We start from the raw sequence: 25918 nt of genomic DNA on the forward strand, positions 1-25918 counted from the left end.
ATTGCAACGATATTGTCATCATCTACAACAATTTTGTCTGCTTATTCCTAAATGATAATGTTAATCACTGTTTGAGTTAACCAGCTACTTTTCACCAAATGAAGGTAGCAGATCCCATAGCTTGTAGTAATATATAGGTTGCAGCCAATGGAACTGTGTGAATGTGATGTGGCCACTAGTCAATGCATTGTCATCAGAAGGGATGGATTCACTTCATTCACTCAGTGGAAACCCACATCATCAGAAGGAGCCACTTTGTTTTGGCATCCGAAGTATTTATCATAAACCTCGTATTCCATTAGTCCAATCCCATTTAGTTCATCAATGGCAAACTGCACATAGCTCACATACTAGCATATACAGGAGTCTGGGGAACAGTCATATTGAAGACACAAACTTCAGTAAGTGTTCCTGTCATCTGTACAACATGCTGTCAAAGCACAGTGCATTGATCAATTAATATTGCTGAGTTAGTTCAAGAAGTCAATCTGCAAGACTATCCAAGATTATGCAAACCTCCCTGTTCATATCACAGGCAGATGCTGCATTATTAAAAGGAACTGCGTATGAGTGAACCGTGTGTGACTGAATATTGGTGCCATATATCTTTTCCCAACACCTTATCTTCCATCATGTTAAATCTACATCTCTGCCTTATGATGGCAGCCTGAGCCACTGAATGGGGAGATTCCAGCATTACCAGCAACACCTAAGAAGAGTCAGGGCCTTGGTTTAATATTTCATCCAAGAGCAGCCCATCTGATAGCACAGCATTCTCTCAATGCCTCACCAGAGTCTTAGCCCTGATGTAAGTGCTCAGAGCTCTGGAGAGGGACTTGAACTACAATGCAGCTGGAGGCAGCTGATACCAGCACCTGGATAAAGAAGGGGGTCATTGGCACAGAGAGTTCTCTTTCCTGCAAACGATAGCTTTTGATGCAATGTTGCATGGTAAAAGAAATGGTTTTCATAAAACCAGCAACATTGAGTTGTCCTGCAGATCACTACAAATATGTTCGATTGTTGGAGCTCAAATGAGCATTGAACAGCATCTCATGCAAAACTAAGAAAATGACTATTCTCTACATATGTGCCAATTGACCAGTTATGTTTTTTTCCCAGCCTTTCCCTGATTCCCTCATTTCATGCCATAGTTCTATAAATACGTCTCCATCTCTGGTATCAGACTTAAGCATCAAATTCTCATTCCCTGAGCTCAGGCTCTAACAAACCAGACTAGAATGTCATTTTTTTAAAAAAGCGTAATGTCTTAAATTCTATTAGCAGAATTCCCAGTCACAGATGGTAATAGGTTACTCATCACTCACCCATCGTGGCCTGTTATTTAAAACACTATTGTCTTTTGTTTCACTGCCTGCTGTACACTTTAATGTAAAACTTTGATGTTTCAATGCCTAAAATTGGACTTTAAAACTACCTATGGCGTGACAAGGAGATCCACCTGGGCTAGCTATAAGAGGCACAGAGAGACATGTTTATTGGGGAGTTTCTAGACAGCTGCAATCCTTTTCACAAGTGGTTTGTCATCTGCCATTCTGATCTTGAAATCTGCTAATCTGGGTGCGATTCTCACGGCATTCTTTTAACCTCTTAAACTGTACTTTTGAAAATAACTTTTGCATAAACATCATCATATTGCCCCATTAAAGCATTGGAATAAAATTGGAAACACTCAGCAGTTCAGGCAGCATCTGTGGAAAGAGAAACAGAGTTAGTGTTTCATGCCTAAGATTCTTCGACAGAACTGATTGCTCTTGTGGATCTAATGAAGGCTCTTTAATCTGAAATATTAACCCTGTTTCTCTTTCCACAGATGCTCCCTGGCCTGCTGAGTGTTTCTGGTATTTTCTGTTTTTATTTCAGATTTCCAGCATCTGCAGTTACTTTTATTTTCCCTTGGAATAAAGTTGGCACTTCACCTCCCAAGTTTCCAGTTGTCAAGGATTTGGTTCCCTAAGGCTGTTTTTAAAACTCTTTAAAAAATATCACTTAGAACATTAAAAGTGAAGGTCGACCTTTTATTTGCACATTACAGCTAGAAGTTAATTTGCTTTCATGTTTTTTTGGAAAAACACACAATAACTGGAAGCTCATACAATGCTTTCTAGTGCAGCACTCAATTAGGATCAGCACAGGAAAGTTAGCTTTCAAGCTATTCTGTAAGTTATTCCACAGCTCTGGAATCCTCGAGAAAAGTCACTGTGGCTTGAGAATTTTTTTGCCCTCTCCAGCAGTGTCCCCATGTGCCATTGCTGCAACACTGATCCAGAGTCGTGGATCTGCAGCTTTCTACTGTTGTCGACTTAGGGTTGCCAACCCTATTTGGAAGCATTCCTGGAGATTTCATCACATGATCTTTGACCACTTGGTCTGGTCAATCTCAATACCTTACTCACCAATGAACAAAAATGCTTAAGGAAATTATTTTCCCTCCTGGGTGGCTCAGTAAAGTGACCTAGAGATTCATATTATTTGGAGTTTGGAAAAATGAGGAGTGACCTTATTGAAACATGTAAGATACTTAGCGGGCATGAAAGGGTAGAAGCCAAAATGTTTCCACTTGTGGGAGAAGCAGAACAGGGGGACATAGTTACAAGATTAGGGGCAATCATTTAAAACCAAACTGCATCAGAACTGGCACATGGATACAGTATATGAAAAATGGAGGGTTATGGGCTGTGTAGGAGGGAAGAGTTAGATTGATCATGGAGCAGGTGTTTATATAGGTTCAGCAGAACATTGTGGGCTGAAGGGCCTGTACCGTGCTGTACTGTTCTATATAACTTCTTCTCATAGTGTCTAGTAAATCCCTGGAGGGCTGTGGAAGCGACATCGTTAAAGGGCATTTAAAGAGAGAGTAGATACATTTTTGAACATTTTCAGGGAATTAAGGGCTATGGGGAATTGGCAGGAAAGAGGCAATAAAGGCTGGTGAAGTTCAGCAATGATCATTTCAAGTGGTGGACTGGCTTGAGAGGCTGAGTGACCTACCCCTATTTTCGTATGTTCTAATGGTGAGAGTATCATCAGAACTGCCTGACAGAGATGAAGACCTCCCAACAATGGCTTCACAAAACAGCATCAGGACAAGTGATGTACAAGTATGCACGAGACATTGGTGAGGCCGTACTTGGAGTATTGTTTTCAGTTTTGGTCACCATGCTATAGGAAAGACAGCATTAAGCTGGAAAGAATACAGAAAAGATCTACAAAGACGTTGCCAGGACTTGAGGTACTGGATTATTGGGAGACGTTGGGCAGGCTAGGAGTGTAGGAGACTGAGGGCCCAGGGTTGGAGAATCGAGAACTAGAGGGCATAGGTTTAATGTGAGAGGTGAAAGATTTAATAGGAACCTGAGGGGCAACTTTTTCACACAGAGGGTGGTACATATATGGCATGACCTGCCAGAGGAAGTGGTTGAGACAGGTACAATAACGGCATTTAAAAGGCATTTGGAGAGATACATGGATAGGAATGGTTTAGAGGCTTATGGGTCAAACACGGGCAAACAGGACTAGCTTAGATGGACAACAAACAATCTGCTGGAGGAACTCAGCAGGTCAAGCAGCATATGTTGGAGGAAAGAAATTGTCAATGTTTCGGGTCAAAACCCTGCATCAGGACCCGAAACATCGACAATTCCTTTCCTCCCACACATGCTGCTCGACCCACTGAGTCCCTCCAGCAGAATGTTGATGCTCCAGGTTCCAGCATCTGCAGTCTCTTGTGTCTCAAGCTTAGATGGGCATCTTGGTTGGCACAGACAAGTTGGGCCGAAGGGCCTGTTTCCATGTTGTTTGACTCTATGACTCTATAAAGCTGCTGACCATTTTTCATTATCTAGTTAGACAGGGAGTGGCTCGTGGGAGAGTGATTTACCAAAATTGTCACTTAGCTGAGTGAATAGGCCAGTAGAGTGACACAGGCCTAATGGGGGCAAATGGAGCATGAATAGGCACCACTGTCAGCATGGGCCATGTGGGCTGAAGGGCCCATTTCCATGCTGTACTACTCCATGCCTCTACAACATGGAGGGTGGAACATTCCAAGGAACAGTAACTCCAGAAAGTTCAGGGCACCTTCCAAAGAAGGAAAAGACAATTAAAAGGGAGGTGGGGGGGGGGGGGTGAGAAGAAGAAAGAATAAAATAGAAGCTTGTATTTTTATAATGCATTTTGTAAGTCCACAACATCCTATAAAAGTTTGCAATCAATGGACTTTTTTGAAAATGTATTAATATTGTTTGAAGCATACATTGTAATCAATTTGCACACAGAAAAATCCCAAACAGCAATGGAATGAATGAATGAATGAATGAAAAATCGATTCTTGGTTATGTTGGTTGAGGGAGAAATGTTGTCCAAGGCACTGACAGATCTCGTAGCTACGACTTGACTTCATTGTATTGCAGGTGCTGTCACTTGAGTACCATTCTCCTTTAAGAGGAACAGACCACTTTAATGGTGGTACTGTGGAATTTTTAACAAAGGAGTCGAATTTCAGTGTTTCAGAACTGAACAATACAAGAGCCAAGACATTCAATTGCATTTTATGGAGCAACACACACAAAATGCTGGAGGAACTCAGCGGGTCAGGCAGCATCTATGGAGGGAAATGAACAGTCAGTGTTTTGGGCCGTTCAGTTCTGGGTCAGAAAATTTGACTGGGCATTTCCACATCAGGGCTGCACTGGGTGGCATCATTTCCTGCGCAATGCTGTTTTTGAATCACTGGGGGAGGGCTCTCGGACCACATTGTCTTGGGGCAGCCTGTCATTGAGCACACCTTGGATGCCTGATTTTAATATCACAGTGCCAATCAGGGAGACCTACAGGTAAATCAAATACTTGCCTATATCTTGCCCCCACCCCAGCATTAAATGAACCTCTCACCACCCCTGAGCTCCAGAAGGCTTGTCCAATACTCCAATGTAGATCCCCCTGACCCCTCATTCTTCCACTCATCTGACCTCTCAGAGTCTGATTCCCTCCCTGCACCCATACTTAACAGTCTGATCCCTCTCCCCCTTCTCCCTCCCACCACCACATAAAGTTGCCAGTTTTCTAGAGCATCCCCAACAGATGGCAATGTCTTCAATCCAAGCGCCTCCCCTCCCTTCTTCAACTGTCACAGCTCCAATCGGGTATATGGGTAACTCCTGAGCCAGGCCTAAGGTTAGGACCGAGTGATACATTTCCAAGTGTTATTACTGTTATCAGCTCAGGGAACAACCAGTTCACATCAAGATCTATAAACAGCATTTGAATGAATGGCGGGATAATCATGTTTGCAGCAGCTGCTTCGTTTCAGAATGTTGTTGCAGACAATAGGACCATTCCTAACTCCTCTGTGAATAGCGTCCAAAGATCCTTTAAATTCACCAATTAAGGTAATTGGGAAATACTTCCATGGAAGTTCAACCTCTTCTCATCTTACAGATGCAAAGCTGTCCTGCTATTTACCCACCTCTGATTTATTTGTTGTTATTGGCCAATGTTGAGGAGCCATAGTGCAGCCAATGCCCAACTAAAACCTTGAGCTACCATCTTTAGAAAGCACTGTCAGGCAAAAGTGCTTATGCACCCACTTATATCATAGAACACAGCACAGTACAGGCTCTTCAGCCCACGATGTTGTACCGACCTATATAAACCTAGTCCACAATCAATCTACCCCTTCCCTCCTACACATCCCATTGCCCTCCATTTTTTCTGACATCCATTCTTAGATCTAAGAGTCTTTTAAATGTCCCTATTGTATCAGCCTCTACCACCATCCCCGGCAGTATGTTCCAGGCACCCACCACTCTCTGAGTTAAAAAACTACCTCTAACATCTCCCCTAAACTTTCCTCCACTCACCTTAAATGGATGTCCTTTGGTATTGGCCATTGCTGCCCTGGGAAAAAGGTGCTGGCTGTCCACTCAATTAAATTCCACTCAATGAATTCTGTGGAGTACCTCAATCAGGGTTTCAATTGTGTCCATTTATATGAGAGACGGCATATAAAAAATGGTTATGAAGGGAATTCTGGTGTGTGTTCCTGTGAACAAAAGCTTATAAGCAACACATAACTTGGCACGAACACTTGTCTTTCTGAGTTTAACAAAGTACATGCTAAAGGTGATTGTCTAACAATTTCAATTCATGCTTAAACAAGCGTATTTATACCATGATGTCAGCACAGTTCTTTGAATCTCTTATTTGCTTGAAGATTTCACATTTTTTCCAAATAATTAACCTATACTTTAAAATGTGTTATGAATTCTCCTTTTATTTTTGTTTCCTCTAAGTTCATTCTGACACCTGATATTCCCCTGTGTTAAACTTTCTCTCATGATTCCTTTGGAGATGATCTTAAACTTAGGCTCCTAATTAGTGATTGGACTGAGTGCTATTTTAATACAGTTAACCAAGGAAAGACATCAATAAGTTAGGAGATGGAGGAATGATGAAATATTTACAGTAAAGAAACAGGCCTTTCAAGCCAACAAGTCCATGCAAATGTTTACATTTTGTACGAACCCCCTCCCAGAAACTTCTAAATATCCTTCTATTTATTTCTCTCTCATGCTAACTGCATCTCAATTACTCCTTGTGGTGGCTTGTTCCTTCAGAATGCATTCAATTAAATGGAGCCAAAACAAAAGTTGTGTTTTTTTTTTTACTTTTTCTTCGATAATTTGCCAGGAACCTTGTGCTCTTCAGCCAGGGGTAGGAGAGAATTAAATCTTCCTCCACTTGTCAACATCAAGGCAGAAAAATTCCTCATGCATCAGAAGCACAAATGTGCACAGACAAAACTCTGCATTGCCAACATTGCAGTGTGTAATTTTGCATCAGTTTTTTTTAAAGTACATTGGCCAACAACAACAAATAAATCAGTTATGGGTAAATTGCAGGACTTTTGAGGATAGAGGCATGGAGGCATAGAGAAATATAGCAGGGTAAAAAAGCCCTTCAACCCACTGTGTCTGCGCCTACTACCCATTTACACTAATGCTATATTAATCCCAATGTCAATAGTAAAAGATTTTCTTTTGTCCTAATCAGGTCACATTTTTCTCTCAGAGGGATGTGTAGAGTGGAAAGGGTTATATAATTAAGACACAGTCTGGTTTATATCATCCAGTTTTGGTGCCAAACCTAGCATGCTTTTAATATTTGCACTAATTGCCTGTTTATTTGCAAGATCAATAAAATGCGTACATTGAAATAATTTGTTTCTTTCTGTACCTTGTCTACTTCATGGGAAGGAGACCTGTCATGGTTGTGTATTTTAATTCTGTTTCTTGTTATTTTATTGTAAATATTTACTTGTGCTCTGAGTGAAATTTCTTCTTTTTCAAACAGTTCACTGGCAAGAAAATCTAGTGAGTGATGGGTAGGGAGTTCCTCACAGTGCTCTACTGTACTGACTTAGGTTTTTTTAAATGTTGCTTCAGTACATGATGCTGAAGAAGCTCATTTGCAGCTGTCGATTGGACTGTTAACTTAACTTAAATATAAATGGAAGTTGTTGTTGGTGTGAAATGTATCAGACCATAACTCCTGTTACAGATGCAGTGGGAGACTGCGTAATTCACAATAAGCCAGAACCATCAACATTTTCCACTCTCTAACCTGATGCTTCATTAAAGTTAGTGGAGAGATTGGGTTCTCTGGATGAGCCTTAAAGAAATGGAAGCATGGGCACAGTGGCACAGCTTGTAGAGCTGCTGCCTCACAGCGGCAGAGACCTGGGTTCAATCCCGATCTCGGGTGCTGCCTGTGTGGAGTTTTCATGTTCTCTCTGTGACCGTGTGGTTTTTCTCTGTGTCTTCTGATTTCCTCCCACACTCTAAAGATGTGCGAGTTGTTTAGTTTGTCACTCTAAGTTGCCCCTTGTATTGGTGAGTGGTAGAATTCTGGGGGTAGGGGGCAAAGAAGATAATGTGGGGAAAATAAAATATGGGATTAATGTAGAATCAGTGTAAAGTAGATTTTTGTGTGGACTCGATGAACCAAAGGGCCTGTTTCTGTGCTGTTATCACTTTATGAATATCTATGACATAAAGGGGAATCTACATGCTCCCCAACTGAGCAGAGCAGGGGTTAAAGTGATGAATTAAGCTACTTTTTTTCATCCTTCAGTCATTTTAATGCAAATGTTTCCTTGGATTGTTGAGGTGTCAGCCTGACTCAGATCTATGATGTCATTATGATGAGTGTCATCTGTGATTGTACAAGTGCATTGAAGAGCAGGCTGGATAGACATCTAAGGGAAAATGGAGATCATGCTGATAGGTCTTAATGAGGAAAGGCAGGAGGAGACTGGGGGGGGGGGGAAGGTAAATGCTAGCATCTTATGCTTGGGCTGAATGGCCTGTTTCTAGAAATTGAGAGTTTATATCAGGTACATTTCTTTAAAGTTACAAAATGTTGAAGATGGTAAAATGATAGTGAAATATTTATTTTATTATGTTACATTAGTTCTGGACCAATGAAACCTGCAGAGAGTGGTTAGCACAGCCCAGTACATCATGGGTTCATCACTTCCCTCCATCCGAACCATCTTGATGGTGTGTTGCTTCTAGAAGGTTAGTAGTACTGTCAAGGGTGACTGCCACCCTGGCCATTCCCTTTTCTCTCTTCTACCTTCTGGGAGAAGATACAGGAGATTGTAAGTCGGGATGTCCAGACATAGGGACAGCTTCTTCCCCACTTCTATCAGACTTCTGAACCAATCACCTCTTTCACACCCCCTTCCGATGGTGCTGTCACATTCTTGGACTCTTAGTTCTACCTCTCTTGGTTATTCCGTTAATGTCACTTTAGCCTTTCTTTTTGCACTACTTCAGGTTGCACCACAATCTTTGCACCATTCTACTTTTTTGTGCTCATCATTATATTTATTGCTGCATTTATTATTACCATGTATACTGTTTACTCTGTGAACAAGGAATTTCATTGCACCCTGGTGTATATGGCAGTAAGCTAATCTGATCTGATCTTTTCTTTCCATCTATTTGATGTTTTTGTGCTATTTCATGCCCTTCTGCACAGAAAACAACCATACGCCAGAGTATCTTCTATTTAAGTGGCAAAGAAACAAGGACTCAGAATACTTCTATAAATCTAAAATATCCCATCCTTCTCTGACAACATTTTAAGATCACTAGAATGGAGGGAGCAGCATCGAAAGCAGGAAACTGAGACTGCATGAACAAAATATCCAATCTTCAGCAGGAAATGATATCACAGCAAGACCACCAACATAAGTTAGAACAACTAGTTCTGCCTAAAAAAAAGAGCTTTGAAATGAAGAGTATCGGGAAGGATAAGATAGGATAAAGAAAATGTTCAGTAATTTTTACCAATCCTGAAAAAAACATCAGAAAGCTATACTTTAAAGTTTTCCTCTGTTATATGATTATTTAAACAGGGTTCTGCTAAAATTAGGATATTATCAAAAGTAGTCCCTAGTCAGAAATGAGCTTGGCTGCAAGACACTTCTAAATGTTGTTTTCAACTAAAAAACATATACAGTCTCAATTTCTAGTGTACATTGGGTTGCTTAGCAAGCCAGGACCTGTGAGATCATAATGCTTTAATTAGTGTTTAGAACAAGGGTTGAGTTAGTATGTTAATAGTTTTATAGAATAAAATTGCTGGGGATAAAAATAATTGACATTGTTAAAAAATTCAGACTTGGAATATTAATAATAATTTACACCTATTCAAAAGGTTGTTCAGTTATTTGAGAGAAAATCACCTTATAATTATGATGGAGTATTAGGATATTTCTGAAACAGAACAGTATGGAGAAGATTAGCAAATGATTTATTATTCAGATATAGTAGTTTTTTAATCATAAGACATAGACTCCTTCATTTTAAGTTTGCTGTTTTTATTCAAAAGTTAAGGCTGGGAAATGAGGTTCAGTAATAATGCCCCTGCCAAATTGTCACATTTTTACCACAACTTGCACTGATCTCCATTCGGAAAAGATATCAACATGACTGACCCTCTTACATGCCAAAAGTAAGCAGATTAGGCAAACCAGAGTGCAGCACTGACTTAATGCAAGTGACACTAAGATAGACCTCAAAGTTGTAGTTAATTCCAGGTGTTCAAAGAGAAGATAAGACACGAGTTTATCAGCAGGAAAGCCCCACCACCCATACCATCCCTCAGTGTGCTGTCCAAATAGGTCATCAAATTGTTGGTCCTTTATTTGAAGAAGATTAAGGTGTAAAGGGTGCTGTTTGCTCTTTGAATGAACTCACCAGCTTTTGGAGTCAACAGGAATAGTTTAGAATTGTATCCTAGGCCTTCAGTCTTGTTGAACCTGTATTTCCAGACATCTGGCTTTGTCGACCATTACTCTCTGACCTAACCTTGATAGGGAGAATGAGTAGAGGACTTGTGAGCAGGGCTATCAAAAGGAGGATGAAGAGGAGGGAGATGGGAGAAAAGCTCTTAGAGATGGCTCAATTCCCCAAAGATGTGTAGAGAGTGGTTCTCCTATACAAACTTCAGCAAGAATCAAGCTTGAGGAGCATCCAAGGAGGTGGTGATGGAGATATAACAAATGCTGCAGCTTCAACTGCAGCTCCCAAGCAAGGCCAGGACAGTGTTGCCAGGGGCAATGAAGGATATGGTGGGCATGAACTCGAACAGTTCTAGGTTTTTTTTTAGTTACCTGCAGTGGTTATCAGTAATCGCATGCAATGTCCAGTGCAGTTTTGCATTAGAGAGGTATTTGGAGGTTTGTGCTCCAGCAGAGCAGAATTCTTCCTGAAAGAGACAGCAGCAGACATTGTGATTTACCAGGTTTGTAGGCTCCACAGTGGTGCAGTGAGCCATTGAGAGCAACCATTAGTTTTCTTGAGTGTGCCACCTAAGAATTCCAAGATGTTAGAAAGCTGCAAGGCATTTCATTCCTTAAAGTCATTTGTTTGTAACTACAGCCTGGCAATGACAATCATCCCCTACACCGACGACCTTAACACAGTATTTACATCTTGAGATAGCCCACAATGCCCTCCGGTTTTGGGCTTCCAGACAAAACCAAAGGTTGGCTGCTTGAGGACAAGAACTGTCATGTGACTGCTTGGTTCCTGACACCACTCTGAAGCCCAGGGGGTGAAACTTCCATAAGAGAGACTTATGGATTCGTTAGCTTCAAGTTGTGGAATAGCTTTAACACTGATGAATCCAAAGACATTTCATACAGCTCCTTACACTGACCCGAACACTAGTTCCAGATTTCAACCTCCTCCTCACTTTATGCTCAGCCAGCAACATGCAGTGTCAGTGACATCAGGAACTCTGAGGTGAACTTCAAACCCTATTTCCAAGTTATCATCAGGACTCCTGGCTTGAATCTTTCAGAGTTCTCCTTACATAGCTTACTTCCTGCGTCCAGTCCCAGAATTATTCCTGCTCTTGTCTCACTATTGTCCTCACTGATTTTATTGGCTGTATCCTGCTCGATACAACATTCTCAACCACAGTGACATAAGCCATACAGGCTCAGCACTCTCAACCTCTGCAGCCTATTGCCTCCCAGAATGTAACATGCCTTCTTCTGCTTATGGCCTCCATTCAAGGGCATTCTCCTAATTTCACTATAGTAGAAGACTTTTAACCAATGTCTATATTCTCTGAAAAATCTTTTGGAAGCCCTATGCTTACTCATAGCTGTCTTCTGGAGCATGTCTTTGGTCACCTCCCCATATGTCTCTTCCTGCTGCTTGACAATTGTTTATATCTCAATAAAACAGCTTGCAAGGTTCATAATGTTCAAGTCCACTGACTGCACTGTCATTAAATAAGCTCAACATCAGTTTAACACAATGATTAAAAAGGCTTAAAGCATCCCCAGAGCACACTTGAAAACTGGTTGATATTGAACTCAATGACACACCCAACCAGGGCCACCTGCAACCTTGGGTTGCTCAAACTGCCTCCCTCTGGATCCAAGTAAAGATCTGATTTTGGATTTATATAATTAACTTCTCATTATAGTGAAGCAAACATAATAAATCTGTAAAACTGCCAATTCTTGCAGAAAATTTAATGAATTTATAATCGACAGTACTGTTTAAATAGCTGTTTAATTATCCAGGGGCATTGTGATCAATAATTAACTATCTTATTGAGAAGCTGTTATGTCACTGCAGAAACAATTAGTATTATTTTCAGTAAACTGTAAACACAATCATAACTGCCTCATAAATATTTGAGTTCTTAATGTGTTATTAATTAAGTATGAAATATTTAAAATATATTGACTGCATTTGGTGCAGTGTGGAGTTTTATATTGAAATTTAATTCAGAACGATTTCCACTTGACCACTAACCTCCCTTTCATATACTTATAGATCTGGTGTGTGATCTTATCTTTAAATAATTGTATTTTCAGCATTTGTGCTTTTTCTTCTGAATACATATAGATTAGGCCTTGGTAATCTGAAGAATCAAGGCCAGCAAAACACTGTCTAATATCAAGACTTTTTTAATAACTATTCACTGCTTCTCCTAATCTTTTATTTAATCCAAGAGCAGACACTACTTTTGTGATCATGGAGAACGAAGCCTAGTCATTAATGAAACAAAGGTTGGTACCTATGAGAGTGCCTCTGCTGAATGGGGATCACTTCACACAACTACTGATTGTAATTTGTTGCAGATATTTGAATTTCCAGTAAAAACTCCACGTGCCATCTCAGAGGATGAGGAATGGAACCTATTCAAGATTTATTCTTGGATCTTTCTCTCATCTGCATACTACAACACGTCAACATCATCAAAGAACACATATCAAGTTCCACATCGATGTGATGACATTCAGTTTTACCTCAGCACCACCTATTTCTCGGCTTCCACTTTGTCATTGTGTCCACTATCCAGTAATGTATAATTAATGAATGAGGAGGTTGTTGTATTCAATTCTCTCCACAATCTTTGTTCCTTGACCATAAACTCCATCCAATTATCTGAACATTCAAGGTCTTGGCACCTTTTTCTGAATCTAAGATCAGCCTCCAGCCTTGAGTCTTCCCCTTTACCAAGATTGCTACATGGTCAATCTCTGCCTCAGTCTGACCTTTACCAATAGAGAAATCCCCATTGTTCATCCAAAATGTGCAGCTCATATTCGAGTTCCCAGCACCCCCATTCCCCATCACTCTTACATGAGCTCCCAATCTTCAACGCCTTGATTTTAAAACTCTTGTTCCTGTTTCATATCTCCATTCCTTGCCCTGTAACCTCCTCCACCCCCAAAACCCACTGAAATCTCTGCACTTCATAGATCAGGTCTTTTAAGCCTCTTATAGTCTTCTTTGCCCCACCATAGGTACCAAGCCTTTAATTGTCCAGGCCCTAAACTTTAGAAATCTTTTCTTTTACCTCTCCACATCCTTAGCTCTCAATCTTCCTTTACTATGTTCCCAGTTTAGCACTTTAACTAAGCATTCTGTACCCTGTCCCAAAATCACTATTTATGACTTGGTGCCAAATTTTGGGATACTCTATTTTGTTTAAATTCTTATTGTTGCAGCAGCAGAGATGAGAGAAAATCCTGTTTGTTCAAGCATTAATTTAATGTTTAGTTGGATTAACTAATAGATAGACTACTTCCACTTACTTCATCTCTCAAAATATGAGGAAATATTAGCACATACATGAGTGGTGAGGGCAGGTCAGCTAAATACATTCTGAAACCAAGACTCTAATGACAGGGAAGCAACACTGTGACTTATGAGGTATTTATGCCATTACCCCAAAGTTTCCACAGATCTTCTATTTTAATAAATTCATTGGAACTCTGTGGAAATTTAATCCTACAATAACTAAAATTGATTTTAACCTATAGTACAAGAGAAGACCTACAGTGGGTTCTCTGCACTAGTTTATCATAATTAATATTTATTGCTTAGATTAAATATTTCAAGCATTCCAACTAGATAAATAGTTAATACATTGGGTAGAATACAAAACAGATGCAATTTTTTTGGAGTTTTCAAATTAATGTTATCTTATTATCTTGCCCTTACTCTGATGGGCCTTGTTTGTGCTTCCAGCATTTTCTATTTTTATTTCAGACTCCATCACTTGCAGAGTTTTCTCCCCCTCCTTCCTACCTGAAGCATTGAATTGACTGAGAAATCTTCAGCTCGTTGCATTGTGTTTTGAGTAATTTTTAACAGCTCAGTAGAATGCTGTTGACCTGTGTTCAGCCTATCTACCACACTTCCAAAGCTGATCTTGCAAACAGTCTCCAAAATTAGTCCTTTGTAAAAGGACAAAAGCTTCCCACATGAAAGGATGAAGTGAGATTAGGTCATTCCTTGTGAGAACGTTTTGAGTCTCTTCTAGAATCATTTGAGACAAGACCTGTTCAGCTGGGTAAGTCATATGGTATGGTAGCAAATCCTTCCTCATTTTCTCTCTCAGAATTGGCCAGTCAAGAAATGTTTAAAACACCAGCTGCTAACATATGCTGCAAAAGCCACATTGCTCACGTACTAATTATATAGCATTTGCAGTTATGCCCTTGGGTTTGCTGCAGCTGAGCTGGGTAGGAACTGAAAAGCAGCTTGGTCAAAACCAATATGAAGCCACATCCACACCACCTATTCATTGTGATTGCTCCCTTTACACTTCGTGTGGAAAGTTTGTATAACTGGCTTCCACTGTGTTTATTTTATTTTGCAGATGGAGATTCGAAGGCAGATTGCCCTAGAATTTGCATATCCTGCACAAGGTCAAAGCAAAGATCTTGCTGTTGTACATGTGTGCACAGAAGATAAAGGAAGTCCAGGCAAATTACAGACTGCCCTCGAACATAACCAAATTAAGTTTTTGAGATCATCTTCAAATTTATTTGGGTGAAGAGCAATTCTTTGCAAACACTTGGTTTTACCAATTTTCCTTGATTTTGGTTCTCCATTTTCTTTCATTTTTAATCAAAGCAAGAATGGCAGACTGCAAAAACATCCAGTTCATAGATTTTAGTTATTATGTTGTCTGGGTGCTCAATATATCAGGGCATAGCACAGAGAAACAAAGAACTGCTACAGGACAGAAATAAGACCATTCAGCCATTGAGTCTGTGTTGGTTTTTAACAGAGCAAAGCAGTCAGTCCCCTTCCTCCTGCTCTTTCACTGCAGGCCTGCAAATGTTTTACTTTCAAATATTTATCTAATTAATATGAATATAAGAAGTAAGCATACAATCCATGAACTTGTGACAAATAGTATCAAACAGTTGCTGTATATTTTTCCATTTTCATCTACAACTTTTCTTCCCTATTCTGTCACTGGAAAGCATGGATTTCCTCAGAGGAGCACAGTTGCAGACAGAAACATCACTCTCCAGTGTGAAATGACCCATTATTTGAGTCAAAAATTATACTCACCCAACATCCATGCAGGAACTTCCAAAAAGTAGAATCATTATGCATGGGCAAGAACCGCAGCCAGTATCTCATTCCCTTGATCAGACTAGTGCAATTAACAGATGTGATATTACCTGAATTCACACAGGTACATTGTCAGACTAAATCAAACATGGGGTTTTCATGATCCCTCAAGAGATAAAACAAAATACCAATCAATCATCAGAATTGCTCCAGTTTATCACATGCTTAAAAACATCTACGTCCACTTTTAACACTCATTTGTGAGTACTTAGATGCAGATCACCTGACTGTATTGGCACTGCAGGATTTTATTCAAGTTGTTCTGTACTTACATTAAAGGTGAGTTTATGTGGATCTATAAGAAGCAGTTATTCTATATAATTGCTCAGCATATATAGATAAGAATCACAGAGGTACACCTAAATATATCTTTTCACTTGAACAGATAATTGCAGTCCACTAGTTGCTTTGTGACATCACCGGAAAGAATATTCCCATTGAAAGAAATGGAAGGAATAGTTTAGAATATCTGAATATAAATCCAAGAAACCATGTTATCTGGTGTGGAGAGTGGGAGAGTGAATGCACAGAGAGAGGCCCATGCAAATATCATTTCCAGGCTAGGTTATTAATACTGAGACTTGTCCAAAACATTGGGGACACTTTTAACCCTAAGAATGTGTATTGGAGTGGGTTACTTGGTAAAAATGTTAAACATCTCAGCATCTTTAATGGTTGCAGAATTAACACACTTTGAACGAGGTCCTTCCATAAACAGGTGGAATCGCAGAGAAACTATTAACCCGTTTAATGAAAGTAATGAAAGCCAATCAAAAATCAATTTGAGTCAAGAAGCCTGAACTCAAGGGTTGATTTGTAAGACTTTGAGAATCCACTTGCAACATGCCATTTAATAAGGTGTCTACTTTGAAATGGTGATTTGCAGCTTCACATTTGCTCTATCAGCCCAGAATTTCCTGCCTGCGGTGAGATATCCATTCACCTATCCATTAAGACTATACTTACCTTTAGCTGAACTTCGTCAACAAAACTATTTCCAAGCTTCATAGCAAAGCCCACTTTTCCAGATGTAAATGGAAATATGTGGAATGACCAGAATAAAACCCATCTGTAGAAATATTGAAAAACTTCGATATTGGCTTAGTGATGCCCCAGTCTTAGCCATCTGTCAAAACTATCAAAAACTATAACTGTTTCTGAATATCTCTGACATTTAAGTAAACTCATTTTTTTAAAAAATGTAAATTATCTAAATCTTACCTTTCAACTATTTCTTTCTACTCAAATGAATAAGGTTGCTAAACCTGTTCAGGTTCTGCAGGTAGATATCCCAGTTGGGAAACTGAAGCAAGTTAGCACATTTCTGTGGATTTTATAAGGAATTCAATAGCAGAGCGTAACTGACGAAACATCAGGAAACTCTTGATGTTTTCTGTGTGCACCAGCTTGTAAGAGAGACCAGAATTGCCTGACATTTACATGAAGAAATTGCACAGTTTCACACAGAACTACCAGCATTTGTCAGGAAGATTGGGGGCAGTTAAGTTTCCCTCCTTTCTCGGGGGAATAACTTGCATCTGCTTGGGCCATTATAAAGGCACTGGCAAGATTAGGAACTCTAAAAGGGCAGGATTGCAAGAACAAATGCACATCCTACATTTTGCAGAGATAATTGTGGTTCACTCTCGCCTGTTTATAGAAAGAATTCTGCAGTTTTTTTTCTTCTCAGCACTTTAAAAAAACAGCTTCATTACACTTCTGTGGAAACATCATAGAGCATTTCTGAGGATCATTAAGCACTTGTTCCTGTGCTTTGCAATAATACGGTGATTTCTCACATCACTTGACACAATGTTTTAGTTATGAATTAAACGAAAGAAAATAGTTTTATTTGTAAAGCAACTTCATGTAGTCTGGATTTTGAGGTGTGTTTCATAACCAATGAATTATCTTTGTCATTAATCTGAAGGCAAATGTGGATTTCCTCTTGCCAAAACAAGATCCCACAAGATGAAAGACCGATCCATCTGTTTTTGTTGAGCAGGACATCTCTCTGTTCTTTTCATTGTCCTGTGAGATTTTTCCTGCATGGTTTGGTTTAACAACTCTTCTGAAGAAAGCTCCTCTGAAAACACTGCACCACTCAGTAGCTCATTAAAGTATTGACTGAGATGGTGTGCCAATGTGCTGCAGCAAAGTTTGAATCTGTAGGAACTTGATTCTGGGCAAGAGTGTTATCAGCTCAGCTAAATAATGATTTTAAAACAGATTAGCAAGGGCAAGCAAATCTCTTTGCTATCTATGCATTCTGCGCGAAGCCAAATAAAGTTCAATCAAATTGGGTACACTTCAGTTAGGAAGCTCATGTCCTTAACAGTGTGATTGTTACATGTTTCATACTTAAATTTCATTGTCTTTTAGCACACCCTTTTCTAGGGGAGAAGACATACTTCTGACGTAGAGACAAAAACTTTACTTTGGCATACGTTTAATTATAATCTACAATTATAATCGGTCTATTAGTCATTTACGTGTAAACATACACATGATATTGAAAGGCCTTGCTTTGAAGACCCCAAAAACAGATAGATTTGCGATTAAAAACATGAATACTGTTATTTCATTTAATTTCCATGAAATAACTGATCATTGCAAGCAAAACAACTTATTGGATAGTTGAAAAGTTCATGTTTAAACTCTAGAAAATCACCTTTTGCAAAATGTATTTTGGGTTTTGTAGGAATAAAGGCTGACTCCAATTTATTCATTGACACTCTGAAATGCATTCTGTGCCTTGAAAACATGCAGCAAGCACAGACAAATATATAAGGACTGTATTTTTTTAAAAAATGGTTAGATAGAGAATCAGATATCTGTTAGCATATGTTGGGGAAACCATACCTTTCAAAAAGAGAGAAAGAAACGGGGAATAAACTAACTTGAAATACAGACAGCCTTTCAGAACACTTTTAATTTACTCTTGAATGCATGTTCAGCTGCAGAACTCCCATGTTAAATAGAAAGCACAGGATATTGAATGCTGTAATGAGAAAAGAGAACCTCTGCCTCTTCCAATGAATAAGGTAGAACGGTGTTTATTTCTCTTCTGGGCTTCCTATCAATTCTGACACTTCATGCTTAAAGTAATTGGCAACTGATGAACTGATAGAAATGTAATAAACATACAAGGTAAGCAAGGGTTTGTCGATCAGTCTAACAGTTAAATGACAATTGAGAAAACATTATGCAGAATGCGTGCTGCCAATGTTTGCCCGTAATAAAGGATTAAGTGAGAATCTTTCTGTACTACCAGAATTATATTTGTCATTTCCACTGACTTTAGAATGAATGGTAACACTAAGCTTTTGAATGCAAAATGCACAAACTACTGAATAAGGTTTATACTATTATTATTAACCACATGACAAATAACAATTACCAAGGGATGGGCTTCATATGTGCTTGTTTGAGGATGTCACTCAACTCGATAGCTTATAACAAAATAGGCAAATTTTACAATGAAGGAGAGAAGGAATTGAAACTGGGAAATTTGCAGTGTGACTCTGGCTTTATTCCATTAAGTTCCCTGGCTGCTCTCTCAGGGCAAGTCAAGATGACCACTGCTTAAGCATTGTTCACCCTTGAGCTGAGTTGTTTCATTTATGTCTGTTCAGATCCCAGAAGTACTTCCTTTAATCAGACCAGCTTTCCTCACCTCAGTCCCGAGCACCACTCAAATCCGAGTTTATGCTTTTATCACTTTAGGGTTTGAATTCCCTGGCGATCTATTGACTGCATTCACTCCTTCATCTTCCAAAACTTTCAAAATGTTGCTGACCAAAGGTGATCTGCAAAATTTTCTGGACCCTGTCAAAATAACATATTTATATTGACATAATCTGCTACTTGTAATGTGGGAATACAATCTGTAGAAATATGAACAGAAAAACAAAATAAGATACCTTTATTAGTCACATGTACATTGAAACACACAGTGAGATGCACCTTTTGCATAGAGTGTTCTGGGGCAGCCCACAAGTGTCGCCACGCTTCTGGCGCCAACATAGCATGCCCACAACTCCCTAACCCGTACATCTTTGGAATGTGGGAGGAAACCGGAGCACCCGGAGGAAACCCCGCAGACACAGGGAGAACGTACAAACTCCTTACAGACAGTGGCCGGAATTGAACCTGGGTTGCTGGCGCTGTAAAGTGTTACACTAACTGCTGCGCTACCATAAAGTAGCATTTCTCCATATCCTCCTGAATGTAGCATTACAGTAAAACTCTGATAATTTGGCTTCCAGTTGTTCAGAAATCATGCTGGTTTGGCATCTGGCTCGGTTATTGTGAGCCAATAGAATGTGAGCCAAGGGTCCGCAGCGTAAGCGGACTGTGCAGCCAGAACCAGGGGTCCAGAGTGTGGTTGGGGCTGGAGTCTGCACTGTGGGACATGTTTGCAGCCAGAATTGGAGGCAGGGTCAGAGTGCTTGTATATTTCCACTCCCTTCAAATGCACTGGGTTCACTGGAGATATGTTACACCACTACTGTGTTGGCTTTTAATAGGAGTATCATCCAATAGTCCAGGAAATCTGCTAGTCCCAGCACCACCAAAGTCCTAAGGTGCCAAGAATCAGAATTTTACTATTTCTTAAGAAGACACATGTACAAATCTAACCAGATTAAGTGCATCTTATAAAATAATATCACTGATGTAGCCTCATCCACACGCAGCACAGTTTTCTTACATGTTCTGCAGCAGGACAGTCATGATTGGAGACATGGATGCACTCAAGGGTTTTGTTTCTTTGATTATCAAACAGCTTGCAGATATCAAGGAAAGGATTTCCGAAAACAACCAGGGGCTACTCAATTGGTGGCAAAGGTTGAGTTTATAATGCTGTGAGATACACAAGATGCTGCCAAAACAGTGACATATAAACATAGAAGACAGAGGAATAATTATTTACCAAGCACTTACTGAATGAGATCTTGAGCTTCCTCATGGGCATCAGGAGCTGAGCAGCCTGTTGGTCATGAAACCTTCTAATGCAAAATTCCTTTGAACAATTATATTTAGATTAATTGACATCCTGAACTAAAGAATTAACCAAATGAGAGTTTCAAAAGAAGGAGCTGTTTCACATTAAGCTCTCTATTTCGGTCTGTTACTTTATGAAGTTGATTCAGAGGAAGATTAGAAATTACTATTAAGTATGTCTTGCAAAACAATTGCATGGAATTAAAAATGGATCACAATTTTCTGAACAGGCACAATAAGTGATAAGAATAATTTGCTTAAAATTTACCATGGGGTATAAATTGTTTTATAAAACTTGGTTTAATTCAAATTCTCCACAAGATAAATGTATGTAAATTTCTGTAAATGAGCTCATTTTCTCATAAATTTCCCTCATAAATTTAAACAAAATAGGTATTTAAATAGCTAAGCTGCACATAAGAATTATATTTAAACTTCAAAGCACAGGAGGCTGGTCAAAAATTAAAACCCCCAGAGACTGGTAAATGGAATCCAAAATTGGCTCAATTGGCAGGCAAAAAAAGATATTGGTTGATGGGCCGCGTTAAGACTGAAAGGCTGTTACCAGTGGGGTTCCAGTTTCAGTGCTTAGTTCCTTGCTTTTCACAATATACATGAATGATTTAGGTCTAAGTGTTAGGGGCATGATGAAGTTTTCAGGTGACTTAAAATTTAGCTATATGATTAAGATAGAAGAGGAAAACTTTATGAGATATAGCCAGTCTGGTCAGTTAAGCAGAAAAATGACGATGGAATTTCATCTGGAGAAGTGCAAAATAATGCAACATGGCATGGGAATATACTATATCGTCAGTATATTTGTAGTATATGGGTGATACCCATATAAACCAAGTGAAATTCTCAGATTCCCCATGACCAGTAGTGCTTGGTCCAACGTCTTCTCTTCGTTGTTCTTTCGGCTGAGTACTTTTTAAAGTGGTCTTTCTGGACTGGATGCTTTATGCTATCTCACAAGTAGTTCCTAAGTTAGCAATCTAAGAAACACCCTTGTTACTGATTTTTTTTAAGGTCTCATGCTCTTTGAAGTTAGGGTGTCCAAAACTGCAAAAAATATTCCAAACATGACACAAAGCAATGATTTGTCCTAGACTAGTTTTAATGTATAGTATTAGGCTGTCTTCCTAGAAGTTGCACATCATTTTGTCACGACTGTAGAGGAGGCTTGACCCAAAAGCAGCACAGCGGAGACAATTTAGCAGTGAATGATGACTTTAATAATAAACTGCAAAATAACACACCACAAGGGGCCCCAAAACAGGAGAGAACTGTAACTAAATACCACAGGCAACAAGGTAACCTTAGGCAGGAGAGTAAAGCTAGGAGCAACTAGTTGGGACCAACTAGTTCAATGAGTGAACAAGGACTGTGGATGAGAACTGGGGTTAAATAGGCTGCAGGTGATGAGTCTGGAATTAGTAGCAGGTGAATCCTATTAGCTGGGTGGAGGCTGGGAGATGCCTGCGTGTGCAAGTTGGGAGGTGTCCTGTGGGAGTAGGCCTGACACATTTGGCTATTTCATAAAATGACTAATACAATAACCTCGACCCAACACCACTACTCCATTTAACTTACATTTTGGCTGATGGACATATTTCTAATATGCTTTATCTTTCACATTTATCCAGATAAAAACTGCATCTGCCAATGCTTTTTCCATCTGTGCAATTGGTCCATATCCATTAGTAAGCAATCAGTCTCACTTGTACTTGTTATGTAACTACTTAACTTGATGCCAACAGCAAATTTCATTATGCACACTGCAAATTCTCATGCTATGCTTGAGACTTCCTTCTAGCACCATTGTTCTGAGGTATATAAAGTCACATAATAAACCAGGTCATGGGCCTATTGCTTGAAACTAATGTTATGACTGTAAACAAATATCATGAGACACATATATATTCAGCATAACCCGGCATGAATAAAAACCTAGTTAGTCAAGCAATCATGGGGATATGCTCACAACCAAAATATCTGAAGCGATCGTGGAGGCATTTAGTACGTGGGTCTTCCTTCATTTCCACGATGAAAGATGGGCTCAAGGTTTTTCCCTGTTGTATGTGTGCTTGTTCTCTATTGTAGTGGTGACATATTTTCTGGGAAAATGTATAACTTCCTAACATTGGTGACCAGGGAAAGCTTTTCCTGGAAATTAAACTAACTGATGGAAGGTTGGACAGACAAGAAAGTTATTAGAAAATTGTAGCTTAGGAAGTGGAATAGGAGAAGGCCTCTCAGCAAAAGGCTATATTTACCCAGGGTTTTTAGGGAGCAGGTCTCTTCACACAACTTTAGTCAGATTTTTTCTCCTTAGCGTGTGACTGAGATGTGTCAATTGCTGCAGCCACCTCTACCACCACCAGGTAGGACAAGGACAGCATTGCCTGTGACTTTAAGGTCACTATTCCTAATAAGTTTTATGTGCCTAGCATCTCCCAAGCTGATGCATGAGAACTGTCCTATACTGCTGTATAAGGGAAGTCCCTGAGGCTCTCTATGCATGCAGTAACTGAGACAGACAGACAGAGTGAGAATGAGGCTTTGCATGGACTGCAGATTTTCACAAGCTGTGGAATGTCATTGACCCACTTTAATTTGTCTGAACCCCATTTGGAGTCAGCCACTTTTATGCGCAAAGTATATTTCATTCCCTCAGTGTTTAACTATTATATGATCGCATGCTTAGTTAAGTTTTCTAGTCTAAATGAAGGATTACCTGAAACTCTGCAAAGCTGCATTCTTGGTATCTGGTGGACATTAATTGATTTAAAAAATGCTGTTATCCTGGCAATAATCATTTTCATTCCGTGTCTTCTCTGTGCCACCTGGATTTGACCAGTCTTGTGGTGGAGTGGGGATTTTGAAGACATGGCTCATGACCCAATGCACATGTGAACAACAGGCTTTAACTCAGACCTGTGCTGTCGCCAGCATCCTCAACGAACATTTCCACTGCCAGCTCTCCTCTGGAGGAACCTTAAAGCAGTCAGCAGAACAAACCTGAAGAAATGTAGCAGGATGCTATAGGCTGCTGCTGCTGCACAACCTAGTCAAGTTGAAAGAACAGTCCTTCGAACCATCCCTGAGGTGAGAAACTTGAAAATACAAGGAAGAGGAGGAGGAGAAAGTTGGAGGAGATACGAACATTCAGTGAAGGAATACCAAGAGACAATCCTTTTGTGCACACGAATTCCATGATCAAATAATAAACTGACTCTCACCATCCTATTCATGAATACTCCCACATTTCTTATTTTCTTCTATTATTGACCATCTCAGCATTCTTTTTCTGATAAAAAAGAAAGCAACAATATATGCAAATGAAGATGCCACAACAGTCTTTCCTCTAATGCTGCAAGTAGCAACATCCTCCGTAATTCTCCTCCTTGTGCTAAACAGTGCTTCTCTCCCTTGGGATGGTTAAAACATCAAGGGATGCTTGTTCTCCTCTAGTTCTGTCCTACTGCATACTATTACTTTTCATTCTGTCCTCCAAGGAAAAATAGTATTGTGTCCAGTGAGTGTCCTGCATTGATAAGAAGTTCTGGTGTGCATTTGATGAGGATGGAATGTATTGAGCAGTAGATAAGGCTTTGGTGCAATTGAAAGGATCTGCCTGTTGAAGTTGAAACACTCAGCTTGGTAACTCATGTCACGTCATTCAAGTTCTTATGTTGTTCTCATATATTTGGATCACTAACCATGGTATTGACATCTATCTCTACTCGCCCCTTCAATTCTCAAGCATGTATGGATGGTCTCCATTACATGCACCAGGGCACTATTTGAAAACCTTGATATTTGCTCTTTACCATGTTCTTCCATTGCTCAAAGAATCACCACCCAAACTGACTTTCTACTTCCATAATATGCCTCCCCTATAAGAAGAGCAGGTTATCTTAAATAGCATTAGTCACTTGCAATACTAGGCCACCACATCTGCTGCACACAGTTAATGAACTGAGACCAAACTGCTGGTTAGATGTTGCAATCATTTAAAAGAGCAGAAAGCACCAAGTTCGCATGCTGCCTGAAATGGAATGATGGGTATGGATTAATATCCATGCCCATTTCTTGAGGGCTTGACAATTTAAACTGACTAGATTTAGTTCAGAAATATTATTGATAATTTTAACTGCTGACATTATTGTGAAATTTAAGGTTTATGAATATTATTTACTTTTAACCTCAAACTCAGAACCCCTTAATTTCACAATCTCCCACATGTAACATTTTCCTTATTTATCATCTTTATTTTCTGAAGGGTGTGGATATATATAGTTGCCTTTCGTGTAATATGACAGCAGCAATTTTAATTCACAGTTTCAGCAACTTTAATTGGGAACTAGTTTCTTTGTTGCCAATGAGGTGCTAAGTGTTGAAAAATATTTACCATGACCTTGGGTGTGGTATCAACACCCTGTATTCAGTGAAGGCTGGTGTTCTCCGTCATCGTCTAATCTGATGCCACCTTGTCCACGTGTGATCGCTGTTTCGCTAACAAGAGCTGATTATTTTATTGCTTTTAAGTGTATAAAAGAAGTTCCACCCATTATCTTCATTTTGTCCATTAACAACTGAGATCACTTTAAAATTCATTAGCTTAGGGAGGGTGTTAAGGCAGCTTTAAATTGATAGAACAATTGTAATGCAACCTAAGTGCAGTTCCTATTTATTGATGGGAGAGAATTAACTGCTGCTAAAAAATGCTGGTGGGTAGTGTTCAATGATGATCCTGTCACAGTTGGATTGTTATTCATATTGGAACTGAAGGGCATTCTTGATCTTCCCAGGACGTTTCTGAAATATTTATAACTGCTAAATTCCATTATCAGATATTTTAATGCTTCAAATAGCAAAGGATCCATTCCTTGCACCCAGTGGCTGAGAAATCAGAGTTTTGCATTTTTGAGGGCAACAGCAACATATAAAGAGTTAGAAACTCTTCATTTGACCAGATCTAAATCTATTAATTTGACTCTAGAGGATGTATGGAGACATAGAAATGCAATTCTACCTTTAGTTGCAGAGTGTTTTGTTACCTTCATTTTTCGTTTGGGACTGAGGCACAAGTTGAAGCATATAATTTTACAGTTCTTTAGTGGGTGGAAGTCAGAAACAGGGAGGGAGCGATCACTCTATTGGGAGTATTCTACAGACCCCCTAGTAGCAGCAGAGACACTGAGGAGCAGATCGGGAGGCAGATTTTGGAATGGTGCAAAAAATAACAGGGTTGTTGTCATGGTGATTTCAACTTCCTAATATTGATTGGCACCTTCCTTACTGTAAGGGGATAGATGGGACAGAGTTTGTTTGGTGTGCACAGGAATGATTCCTGACACAGTATGTGGACAGGCCGACTAGAGAGAGCCATACTGGACCTGGTACTCTGCAATGAG

Source organism: Pristis pectinata, chromosome 25, assembly GCF_009764475.1.
Source record: "Pristis pectinata isolate sPriPec2 chromosome 25, sPriPec2.1.pri, whole genome shotgun sequence".
NCBI lineage: Eukaryota > Metazoa > Chordata > Chondrichthyes > Rhinopristiformes > Pristidae > Pristis > Pristis pectinata.